Here is a 12,571-nt window from a genome sequence, read left to right as displayed (position 1 = left end):
CATCCAAGCCATGATTTCATTCTGATGCCAAAAGGATGACATTCAGTTTTGATTCATTTATCCAACAAATATTTATTGTATTAAATAAGTATAGTTGAAAAGAAGACTGAGTAGTACTGGAGAAATTAATTTCTTTATTCAACAAACACTTATTAAGTACCTACTATGTGCCAGGCATTGACTGAGAGGCTAAGTATAGTGGTAGTGAACAAGACAGCAAAGACTTCTTCATCACATGGGGCTCCCATATCCCATATGTATAAATGAGAACACATATAAACAAGTGAGGAAATATGGATAGTGATAAATGACAATGGTTGGGGAAGGGATGAGGAATGCAAGAAGAAACATGTGAAGACTGGGGACTAGAGAGTTCAAAGTGAAGGGAGCAACACTTATAAAAGCTCTAGAGTAGGAATAAATTTGGCTCATCTGGTGAATGGGGAAAAAAAAAAGAAAAAAAAAAGGTCAATGTGCCTAGAGTGGGAAAGAGTAGAAGCAGATAAAACCAGAGAGATAGGTAGGGGCCACATCAGAAAGAGCTTTATGGGCCAGTATGAAGAATATGGATTTTTTTTTTTTTAAGAATATGGATTTTATTCTAAGTATAGTGGGAGCCATTGGAGAGTTTTAAGCAGGGAGCAATGATGTGACGAACACTTCACTGGAAATGAGGGAGTAGAAAAGAATTTTGCAAAAGAAAAGGCATTAGGGCAGCCCTGGTGGCTCAGCGGTTTAGCGCTGCCTGCAGCCCAGGGTGTGATCCTGGAGACCAGGGATCGAGTCCCACATCAGGCTCCCTGCATGGAGCCTGCTTCTCCCTCTGCCTGTGTCTCTCTGCCTCTCTCTCTGCTCTGTGTATTCTCATGAAAATGAATAAAATCTTAAAAAAAAAAAACTTAAAAAAAAGGCATTAATTACTTACCAATTGATTAAATAAACATTATGAATTTCCCTATGTGCCAAGTGCTGATGACAGAAAGATTCAGAAGATTCCTCTTGTCCTTGGGATGCCTGTATGGCTCAGTGGTTGAGCATCTGCCTTTAGCTTAGGATGTGATCCCAGAGTTCTGAGATCAAGTCCCACACCAGGCTCCTGCGTGGAGCCTGCTTCTCCTCTCTCTGCTTATGTCTCTACCTCTCTCTGTGTCTCTCATGAACAAACAAATAAAATCTTAAAAACAAACAAACAAAAAAGATTCCTTTTGTCCTTAAGATGCTTACAGTCTTTTGATGACAGTCACGTGCATGAATAAGAACATGGCAATGGCCATTTGGGTTGCTTACAAATCTTGTACGTTATAAATAATGCTGCAATAAACATAGGGATGTATGTATCTTTTTGAACTGGTGTTTTAATTTTGGGGGGTAAATATCCAGTAGTGAAATTGGATCAGTCATAAGATGGGGTTCCCTTCACTGTGTGGTTGTGAGATGGAAGTAGATGTTATCAGGAATCTGGGCTTCACTTCATCGGTAAGAGTTGAAACAATTGCTCTGTAAAATCTCCTTTCACTCTATTTCTGTACCTTGGAGCATGCTTTGCCTTGATCATTCATTTTAGGCTATGTTTCTGCCATGATAATACAGAAGACTAACTCAACTCCAATTAAAATGTTACCCCTCAACAGAATTTTAGTCATCTTATTAGTAGATCTCATTGCAGAAAATTACATAGTTATGATTATTATGTTTTGAGTAGGTGAGGGAAATGGGTAAATGTGGCCAAAAAGTACAGACTCCCAATTACAAAATAAATAAGTCCTAGAGATATAATGTATAGCACGATAACTATAGGTGACCAAACCATACTGTACATTTGAAAGTTGCTAAAAGAGTAGATCTCTAAAGGTACTCTTCACATACACAAGTTTGTAATTTATATGTGGTGATGGATGTTAACTGAGTTACTGTGGTGATCATTTTGCAATATATACAAATATCAAATCCTTATTTTGTATACCTGAAACCAAAATGTTATATGTCAATTATACTTGACATATACTGTAATTATATAGTATAACTATAATTATACTCAATTAAAACTATTAAGCACATAAAACATATTAACTATAATACTCCAGAACTGGTAGGGCTATCACAGTTCCTGTGAACTGGCCTGGGTATTAATTCAGCATTATCATATTATTAGCTACCATTAATCATTTTACTATAAAAATATCAAAAAGTATATGAAAGAGTATAAAATATTGTTTTCCATCACCTTGCTCCCAAACTATTCCCACTTAACTGAGTTTTCTGCTGTTAACAGTTTATGTATCTCCCAGACATTTTCTAGGTATATATGAGTATAGTATGTATAAATTCTACAGGCATCATGGAAAGGCTGATATTTAAAGTGCCATTGAAGGAGGAAAGGAAAGAAGCCACATAGTTACCTGGGAGTGTTTGGAGGAGATTGCCAGACGGGGGGATCAGCAAGTGCAGAGTCCTAGGATTAGAGTGTGCTTGGTGCATTTGAAGAGCAACAAAGAGGCCATGGGGCTAGAGTGGGGGGTGGGGATAGGTGGGATGAGCTACGGAATCCACAAAGTTTTTTAGGTCATGGCAGAAACTTGAGCTTTTATTTTGAGTGAAATGAGCTCCATGAATAGAGGCATGACATGATCTGACTTGTAGGGATAATTATGAGGAGGCTGTTGTGTAATAATACAGGTGAAAGATGGTGGTACCATGAACCTTGGTAGTAGTGAAGTGGAGAAATGGTTGGATCCTGGACATACTTCACAGGAATAACTAATGCGATTTGTTGTTGTTGGACTGGTTGTGGAGTATGAGAAAATGAGAATGTAGGGTAACTTCCAGATTTGGTGGCTGAACAGCTAGAAGAATGGGGTTTCAAATTCATGGTGGGGCCAGTATTAAGAACCAAGTCTTCTAAGCTGTAAGGTCGTGTTCCCCACTGCATGTCTTGCCTCCTGCCCACCACACAGCCATGTAACATCATGCTGTGGCAGGATGCTGAGCTCTAAAGCAAAGAACAAAATTTTATTATTACCCTCTATTAAGTTGGGAACTTCTTAGCCCAAATCAGTTATCGTGTTTGAGAATATGTAATATTAGTCATTTCTGGTATTTTCAAGATGCTTATTAGAACCCACCTAATTCATGTTTAGAACTCTGGGCTCACTCGTTGGGAATGACTGCACCAGTTCATTATTCTGGAATCTTGTGTTTCTGCTTTTGGCAGCCATATTCTCTGTGCCCTGAGTTTCACTGTGCTTTCTTGTCCATTGATTACTTTCTGTGTTTTGTAATGCAAATACAGTGAAGACAAATGTGCTATTTATAATTTTCTTCCTGGAGCCATTTCAATTAAAAGTTAATTAAATGTCTTCACATCATAATTTTTAAGTATCCTTTCAGTAATAGCGAGACAATATGAGAGCTGTAAGAATCCCCAAGTCTAAAATAAACTTATGCAAATAACTTCCAAAATGCCGCTGTGTGTGTAGAGACAGCATTACATAAACATGGTTAGGATTTTTATGTCTTTATTAATTTTATGAATTAGAATATTAAAAGGGTGAGCCTGTGATTAGGGGTATTCACTTAAGGCATTCTTGAAGTGTTGGATTATAGCATGGGAGTGGGCTGCTGACCCTTCTGTAGCTATCTTTTCTTTAGAGCTATGGTTCTTATGTTCTACTGGCTGTAGGGAAACAAAGAACCAATAAAGAACACAAAGGCCTGAGCTTTTCTGTATTTCTATTAAGTTTCCAACATTATTCTGATACCCACCAAAGTGTAAGAACCACTGCTTTAGAGCATTATTAAGCTGCTGTAGTAGTTTCAGGTTGATTCTGGACATGATAAACTTTGAGACAAATCTATTGTGCGTTGCTTTAGGTGTGATGCTTTACTCACCACATTCCACGAGAGTGACTAAAATCGGCAGGGGCCTCAAAAACTTCATGCCTAGGAATAGCTCATGTACCCTTTCCTTTAAAGTTGAGCTGTGGAATCTGGAGTTCCATTAATAAGACTGCAGATGTGTGGATTTTCAGGCGATATATTGGTATGTGCCAAAGCAATTCCCTCATTTCCCTGCCAAATGTACCTTTAGCTGTATGATTCAGGGCAGGATTTCTAAAACTTGAGTAACATAAGAATTTCTCTTCAGGAAAAAAATTATAGCATATTTATAGTGTTATGTGAAATTAATCATATTATGTATGCTTTACATTTTTTAGTTGTACAGCTATAAAATCAAAACAATTTAGCAAAACTGAGTAAAGACAAAATTACAGTAGCAATAATATTCCAAATAGTGGCACTGATTTAATGTGATGGATGCTGTTTTGGTGAAACAGCCACAACTTACTGCATGCTTGTTGCTCTGACACTACAGGTTTTTTTGGACATTGTGACTTCTTATTCATGTGTCACTTATCCATCATCCTGCCAAGTTTGTCTAGAGGAGCAAGCACCAGGCCTCTGTTTGTATAGGGGCCTTGACTTGGCCTCCGCTGGGTGCAAAGATGTTATGTTAGTCTGGCACAATTCCATGGTGCTAAAGTGATCACAAAACTAAGCTTGAGTATGCTTGTTGTATGGCACTTCTTGGTGATAAAGGGATTGATTATATAGATGATAAAATGTATATTTACTTTGATTTTTTATGGATATTTATTTGGGATTGCATTCCAGGGGAATGTAAACTCTCATGAGAGCAAGGGCTTTGTTTTGTACCGTGCTATATTCTTGGTGCTAAGAATAGCACCAAGAATGGCTCTGTCCAACTGAAATATATAACAACCAAAAATATGAGCCACATATGTAATTTAATATTTTTTTGGTACCCACATTAAAAAAAAAACTAAAAAAGAAGAGGTGAAACTAGTAATATATTTTATTTAATCCAATATGTTCAAAATATTTTAACATGTAATCAATGTAGAAATTATTAATGTGAGATTTTATATTTTCTTTTTATGCTCAGTCTTCAAAATCTGGGTGTATTTTGCATTTAAAGCACTCTCAATTCAGACTAGCCACACTCCAAGTGCTCCATAGTCACCATAGTTAGTGGTTACTGTACTGGGCAGTGTAGGTATAGAAAATAATAGGCACTCAATAAACATGTTTTAAAAAGAAGATTGATGGATGACTTTAAAAAGAACTTTTAGACCCTCAGGATACTATTTTGATAAAAGCCAGCGCTTCCTCTTATATTACAGTGGGGAGAAGCAGAAGAACAAGAGGATATTATAGCATCCTCCACCTGGTCTCCCTGTATCCAGCCTTGCTCCTGTAATTGTCCACCCTAGGACAGCCAGAGTGCTTTTTCCTAAAATGCAGAACTAATCAAGTCACCCTTCTACTTAAAAACCCTTTGGTAACTTCTCTTCAACATTAAAATCGAGTCCAAGTTTCTTAGCATGGATTATGGGGCCTTGGCCCTAGAGTTTCTCTTCAGGGTATTCACTCCCACTGTCCTTGAACTCTGCCCCAGCCACACTGGGCTTGTTTAAATCCTTCCACATGGCAAGCTGCCTTCACGTTTGTGTCTTTGCACATGCTACTTTTATGCCTGTGACACTCCTTTCTCCACTCTCCATCCCTTCCTCATTACCTGGATAACTCCTACATATCCATAAGGTACAAGTTAAAATGTCACTGCCTTAAGGAAGCTCTCCCTGAACTCTTTGCATTGCTTGGCTGTCTGATCCCTGTTGCTGTGCGCTGCTCTGGTTGAATATTTTTTACTCTTGTCTCTCATGGCAGATCCTCCTTTTCAGGAGCTATGCCCTCTACCTGTTCAGACCTGGGACAATTTAGGGAAGAAAAAGACCAATTTGGATTACAGAAACCTGGGAAACTTTATTGTCACAAAGTGTGGCCAACAGTCTTAGGAGAAAAGGAACAGACATTTCTTTTTTTTTTTAATTTATTTTTTTATTGTTGTTCAATTTGCCAACAAATAGAATAACACCCAGTGCTCATCCCATCAAGTGCCCCCCTCAGTGCCTGTCACCCCGTCACCCCCACCCCCCGCCCACCTCCCTTTCTACCACCCCGAGTTTGTTTCCCAGAGTTAGGAGTCTCTCATGTTCTGAGGAACAGACATTTCTTACCTGATCTTAAAATGTGCATTATGAACAAGGCTTAAATAAATTGCAAAAATCCTGTTCCTCATAGCAACATTTGATAATCTCTTCCTTCTCTTCCATCACTTCCATCAAGGAGCAGGGGATTATTCTAGTTGGGGTCAGGTAGCCATTCCTTTGTCCTTTCCTGTGTCCTTTCCTCAACTGGAAGATGTCCGTTATTGGAAAGTTTGTGACTTGTCTGTCCTTGAATATTGAGAGTTTTTCCAGGTCCTCCCCCTCTTTAATTAAAATGACTCACATAGTAATTATATTTAGTGTACGTATCAATTAGAACAGTGGTTCTGAACCAGAGGAGCGTCTCGGAATCATTGGGGAGTTTTCCTAAAGTGTAGTTGTCCAATATCCATCCTCCCCCAATTCACCTACAGAGCTATGAATCAGAATCTCTTGGGATGGGGCAAATAGATATTGTGAATAGGCTTCTCGGCCAATTCTGGTATTTTATTTGTGGTGAAGAATCACTGGGCTTAAGATAAGAGAAAGGCAAAATAATCTAAAACCAAAGCCATTGCAGATTATGGTAGGTGCTTCTTTAATGAGGGACTACAGGGTGACTAAGGGTGCTGATATTTCTGACTCCCAGGGCACAATTTGGAAGAACTGTCAACCAGGGTTGAAATGAACAGCCAGTATGAAAGGCAAGAGAATTCTAAACTTGAATGATCAGGCTTTATCTGTTCCTATGCAGGTCATGATCTTAACTTTTTATTATTACACAGCTGCCAATTTGATTTTACAATGCAAATAAAAGTCTGATATGTTATGACACTGCATTTATTGCCCATGGTATCTATTAAGAGATGGAAGAGTTTATTAAAAATTCTTCTTAAACCATATTTAAATACCTTTGATAAGCAAGTCAACATAGTAAAATCTGATCATGGGGCTGTAGAGCTGAGGATAAAATGTAATACCTGTATATTTGGGGGCAGGGATGGGGGGAGACACACAGTGCTGGCTATTAGAGTATTTTATATTCACTCAGTAGGTACTTATTGAGGGCCAGTAATATGCCAGGTCCTGTTTCTAGTACTGAGAAAAAATCTGAACCCCTGTCGTATGAAGTGTACATTTTAGTGGAAGAGGTAAAAATAAGCAAAATAAATAGTTACATAAATTAACTATATAGTACCATAGATGTTGTAGTTGCTATGGGAAAAAAATAAAGCATTATTGTGTTTGGAGTGGTGATGGGCAGGAGTGGTGGTGACATTTGAGTACAGACCTAAAGGGAAAAGGGGGATGAACAATTAAGGTATTTGAGAATAAAATGTTTCATATGAAACAGTAAGTATAAAGGCCCAGAGGCAGGCAGGAGCATATTTGAAGTATCTGCAGAATCACCAACCAGTGAAGGTAGCATGGAGAGAAGAGGGAAAACATGGTAGGATGAGGTCAGGGCTTTAACAAGGGAGCTGAGAGAGCATGGAAGGTCACAGCAAGGAGTTTGCTTTTCCTCTGAGTAAGACAAGAAACTATTGTTGATTTTTGACCTGAGGTATAAGAGTTATGACTTAATTTCAAAAAGATCATCCTGATGGTAGATGGAAGCTACGCTCTATAGGAACAAAAGTGAAGCAAGAAGACCCTTTAGGAAATTGTTGCAATATTCTAAGTGAGTGATGGAAGTGGCTTGGGGGCAGCTCAGGTGGCTCAGTGGTTTAGCACCGCCTTCAGCCCAGGGCATGATCCTGGAGACCCGTGATTGAGTCCCACGTCAGACTCCCTGCATGGAGTCTGCTTCTCCCTCTGCCTGTGTCTCTGCCTCTCTCTCTCTCTCTCTCTCTCTCTCTCTCTCAATCTGTGAAAAAAGAAGTGGCTTGGATCAGGGTGGCAGAAGCAGAGGTGGTAAGAAGGGATAAGATTTACAATATATTTTAGAGGTAGAGTAAACAAGATTTGACAAGTATGGGGTGTCTGAGAGAAAGAGGAAAGTCAAGATGAGGCAGGTTTCTGACCTGGGCTGCTGGAGAGATGGAATGGCAGTTAACTGAGATAGGGAAGATCTCGAGGAAGCAGGGCACGGACAGTGCCAGAAGTGCAGGAATTTGATTTAGATCAGTTTATAAAAGCAAGTCTTGGTTCCATTGCAGCACTGATATTGCTACAGCACAGGGTTGCTGATTCTAAAGTCTTAATGCTTCTTATCACCTCACACTGGCTTAGGTCAGATGACTTTGTTGGTCATTTTTTTTGTGGGAAAATAGTTAAGATTCTTCAAAATTTTATTTCATTATCTACTTTTATTCCTTAAAAACTAAACTCTTGTTTGTAACATTTTCCCTAAACGTTATGTGATTAATTTCTTAGCCCCCAATATGACACTTTCCTTTGTATCTAATTAAATATTTCATCTTCCTTTTCAAAGTTCCAGCTTACAAGGAACTGAAGTAATTTCTCTCTTAAGCCATTACTTTTTGAGGTGGTACTACCCAGCTTCCTAACTTATAAGGATCTACTCCTTACTTATACACTTAGTGATGAGAACTTCATTGTAAGGATTTTGTAGGATCACCTCTGGGGAGAGGGGTTGGGGTATGTGTTTGTTTTTTTTACACTCTATTTACTTTTATAGTTTTTGCATATGTATATCATAGAAAGAATGGCCATAAGACTGCAGTTGAATAAATACACAAGATAGAAACAAATCTATGGGCTCACTGTGACACTAAAAATGAAATAAAAAATAAAACTCATTGGTTACCATGGAAGGTTACTAGGGCACTAACTCATTATTCTGAAAACGGTATAACAATAAGGAAGAAAAATCCAACATCTATTTTGCTTCCTTGTATATACTGTATTTGAAATTAACCACCTTATAGGAGAGTTTCAGCTAAAATGAAGAAGGAATTATACAATCACAAATAAATAGATCTAAGCCATGTGTATCAATATGTGGTAAAATATTGAGTGAAGAGCAGGTATAGAACTTCATAATGTATAGGTCAGGTTGACAATACCTGAACCCACTGAGTAGTCCATCTGAGCATTGCTCAAGGTCTAGTGCTAGGTGATAGGTATTGGTGTGTGTGGGGGGGTTCATTGTATTTTTATAAATGTTTTGCACTTTATAATAATATGTTTTTATTTTTAATTCTTTTAATATGTTTTTAAGAGACAAAAATGTTTATACATACACAAAAATATTTTTAACTACAAATAGGATTATACTCTATATACTGCTCTGCATTTTACTTTTATACACTGAATTGATTTTTGTGGGTTCAGTATTGTATGACTTACTGGCTTCTAGACTTTCATAAAGGTGGCTTTTCTGAGGGTTTTTATTTATCAAGACTGGCAGTGAGTATAGGAGATCAAAAGATTAGAGACAGACAAGCACATTTCTTTCCAGATAGGCTTGCAAAGTGCACTCCAGCAGGGACCTCTTGAGTCCTAAGAGGCAAAAAGGAATCTTGAGCAGTGTCAGGGAAACAAAAATACTCAAAGCTTTTTTCTTTAGCAGAGAAGAGATTCACAGACTGTTCACGATGCCATGTGATGCATGTAACCTTGGGAGCAGCTGGAGAAAGGAGGGCTGTTCCCTGGCCTTGGGTCTGAAGCCCTCTCCTCTGTATCTCCAGCTGTGCTGGAAGCCAATCAGTTTAAACCCATTTTCCCTGGATTCTATCTCTAACCTCAGCAGTTCTTCCCAGAGAGTTTGAATCTTTAGGTCTGAAGTCTGACATGCCAGAGGTTATAAATGTGGCCAGATACAAGAGGCAAGGGCAATAGATGGAAATCTAAAGAGGCAGCTCTGTTGAAAGATGTTCTGACAGATAAATGGGGAGAGCAGCTTGATATGTGTGGAAAGAACATGAGCTTTAGAGTCAGGCCTGCGTTTGAAGGTTTGTGTGTCTGTGGGCAAATCATTTAGTCACTGTGCTTCTGTTTTCCTCTTCTGTAAAATACTGACAAAAAAACCTCTTCTTATGGCTGTAGTAGGGCTCCATAAACACTATATAAACAAAAGCCTATGACAGTACCTAGCACTTGGGAGGTACTTACAAATGTGTAGTCCCCACTTCTCCCTTCTAAGAACAGGGTTGCTAGGTGTATCAGAGACCATGTTACAGAGATTGGAGCCGAAGAGATGAAAGTCAAGGGTGATTGGTCACTGAGAGATGGCACTATGTGGACCGAAATCTGGTTTCCAAAAGAGACTGGATCCAGAGCAAGCCTTCTCAGAGCTGAGAAGGCTATTTCAGGGAAGCTCAGCATTTACTAACGTTTCCTATATTGCTGGATCAGTTGTGTCCAGCTGTCATAAGCAGGAAGATCCAAAAAGATAGGGGAAACAGGGAGGTCCAAAATGATAGGGGCCGAAATGTCTCTTACTCACCATGGTATCCTACAGTGCCTCACATGCCACAGGGACTTAGTACTTATCTGTATGTGAGTGAATTAGTTTTAATGGTAGAAATTGCAAAAAAGGAAAATCATCCTTAACCTAATCATCTACACTTCCAGTGCTTTCTGTATGTTAAATTATAAAGTACACTTATAATTTATAAAACTGGTCATTTTCTTTTTTTGATCTGCTTTGTGAAAATATATTGTGAACATTTTTTCCAGGTTGTATGTTTTCCTATAAAATCTTTTTAGTGGCTGCATAGTATTTTTTGCATATACAATGCCACAATTTCTATAATGAACTAATCCCTTGCCTTTAGACATTTGGATAGTTTGTGCAGTATTTTGATGATATAAGCAGCATTATGAGGAACTTCCTTGTAGCTAAATCCCTGATTGAAGAACTGATTAGCCTTCTCCATTTGAAAATCAATTTTCTTCCCCCTGCCTTTTTTTTTGAGGTAATTTTTTGGGTTGATTTTCATGCAGTTTTAAAAAATAATGCAGGAAGATCCCTCATACCTTTCACCAATATCCCTCAATGGTCAGATAACATATTGCATGTCTGTGAGACAATATCATAATCAGGAAATTGACATTGATACAACCCTTCAATGCCTATTTTTAGATTTTGGTTTGCTTTGGCCAGACAGATATTGTAGACATGCTACTGGGAAGGTCTGGTTTTGCATTTTCAAGCACATTTCCTATCTTTGATCAACACCTTTCTCTGCTTTTCCCTTTCTTCAGCTGAGCTGTGTCTACTAGTTAGCCTACCTGGTTGGCAGTATTCCACTTGTCTTTGCACAGGTGTGTGAGTTCTAGATTCTCAGAATTCTAAGTGCTAATGTTCTTCAGAATCCCTGTGAGATAAGGTCAGAGAGTATTTCTTCTGCTTTGAAACTGTAACCATCTGTTGGTTTCTACTCTTTAATACCAATGCAGATAACACCAAGGGTATCAGAGCCGGCAGGCATAATAGATAAAGTCTGCTGCTGATCAGATTCACTAATGAAAGCTGTGAGCCAGACGGTAAGGTTACATTTCCTTTGTTCTTCAGTTTGTATAGTCATATTTTATGTGCATATGAAAGTGTGTCTATTAAATATTAACAAAAATTTCACCTTATGCACAAATAAAATAATGCAAATATTTCAAGAAAAATATCAATAATTGTGTAATTTCAAAGCAGCTTGAGTGAAATGGTAGCTGTGTTTAACTTTGGCTTCACTGGGGCCCCACTTCAGGCCCAATAAATGGACAAACCCACCATGGTTTGTCACAACAGAAACTTCTACAGGTGATGTTGGTTGCTGGTGTGCCTTTATTTGAATATTCACTGTTAGTATAAATGAGTCTTTTTTTTTTTTTTTGTAATCATGAAATAATGTCATACATGTTTTCATTAAGGGTGGTACTGGTGTTGCTGCTGGTTCTAAAAATATGCCTAAAAACCAATAGCTGTAAAGGAAAGTAGATGGTGATAAAACACTATTGAAACAAACACATGCTTCAATACACTGTACTCTTAGTGTCAGAGGGAGTACTTTATGAAATAGTATAGACAGTGCTGAGGAAATAAAAGACTGCTTTACAGCAAAATATTTCTACAATGGTTGTAGATTTATGTGCCAGCATCTTTACTTTGTATTTATTCCAATGGGAAAATTAGTTGTGAGTTATACAACTTTTCATTTATACAGAGTCTTCAGTAATTTATCCCTTACATAAAATACATCCCCCTGTGCTGGATTTACTTTGAACTTTGCCCATGATTCAAGTGGTATGCACATTTAAGATGCACATTTAGGATGGGAGTTTGAAATTTAGTCCTAATGGAATTTCTTTTTTATTTTTACAATTTATTTTTACAATTTTAAGCCAGTTGCTTAAAATTCAAAAATACATTTCTTAAAGAAACAGTCATTAATAGGAACTCACACTTGTTGATTACTACTTACTATGTATGTATCAGTGCTTCACATATTAATTTTATTTTTATCTAGTCCTTACAACTCTGGGGTCTAAATTTGTAGAAGAGACTTCCCAGAATCAGAGAGGTGAAGTCCAAGACCCTATGC

This window comes from Vulpes vulpes, chromosome 3 (genome assembly GCF_048418805.1).
Source record: "Vulpes vulpes isolate BD-2025 chromosome 3, VulVul3, whole genome shotgun sequence".
Classification (NCBI taxonomy): Eukaryota; Metazoa; Chordata; class Mammalia; order Carnivora; family Canidae; genus Vulpes; species Vulpes vulpes.
The sequence above is the reverse complement of the archived record's forward strand: the minus strand, read 5'-3'. Positions refer to the sequence as shown.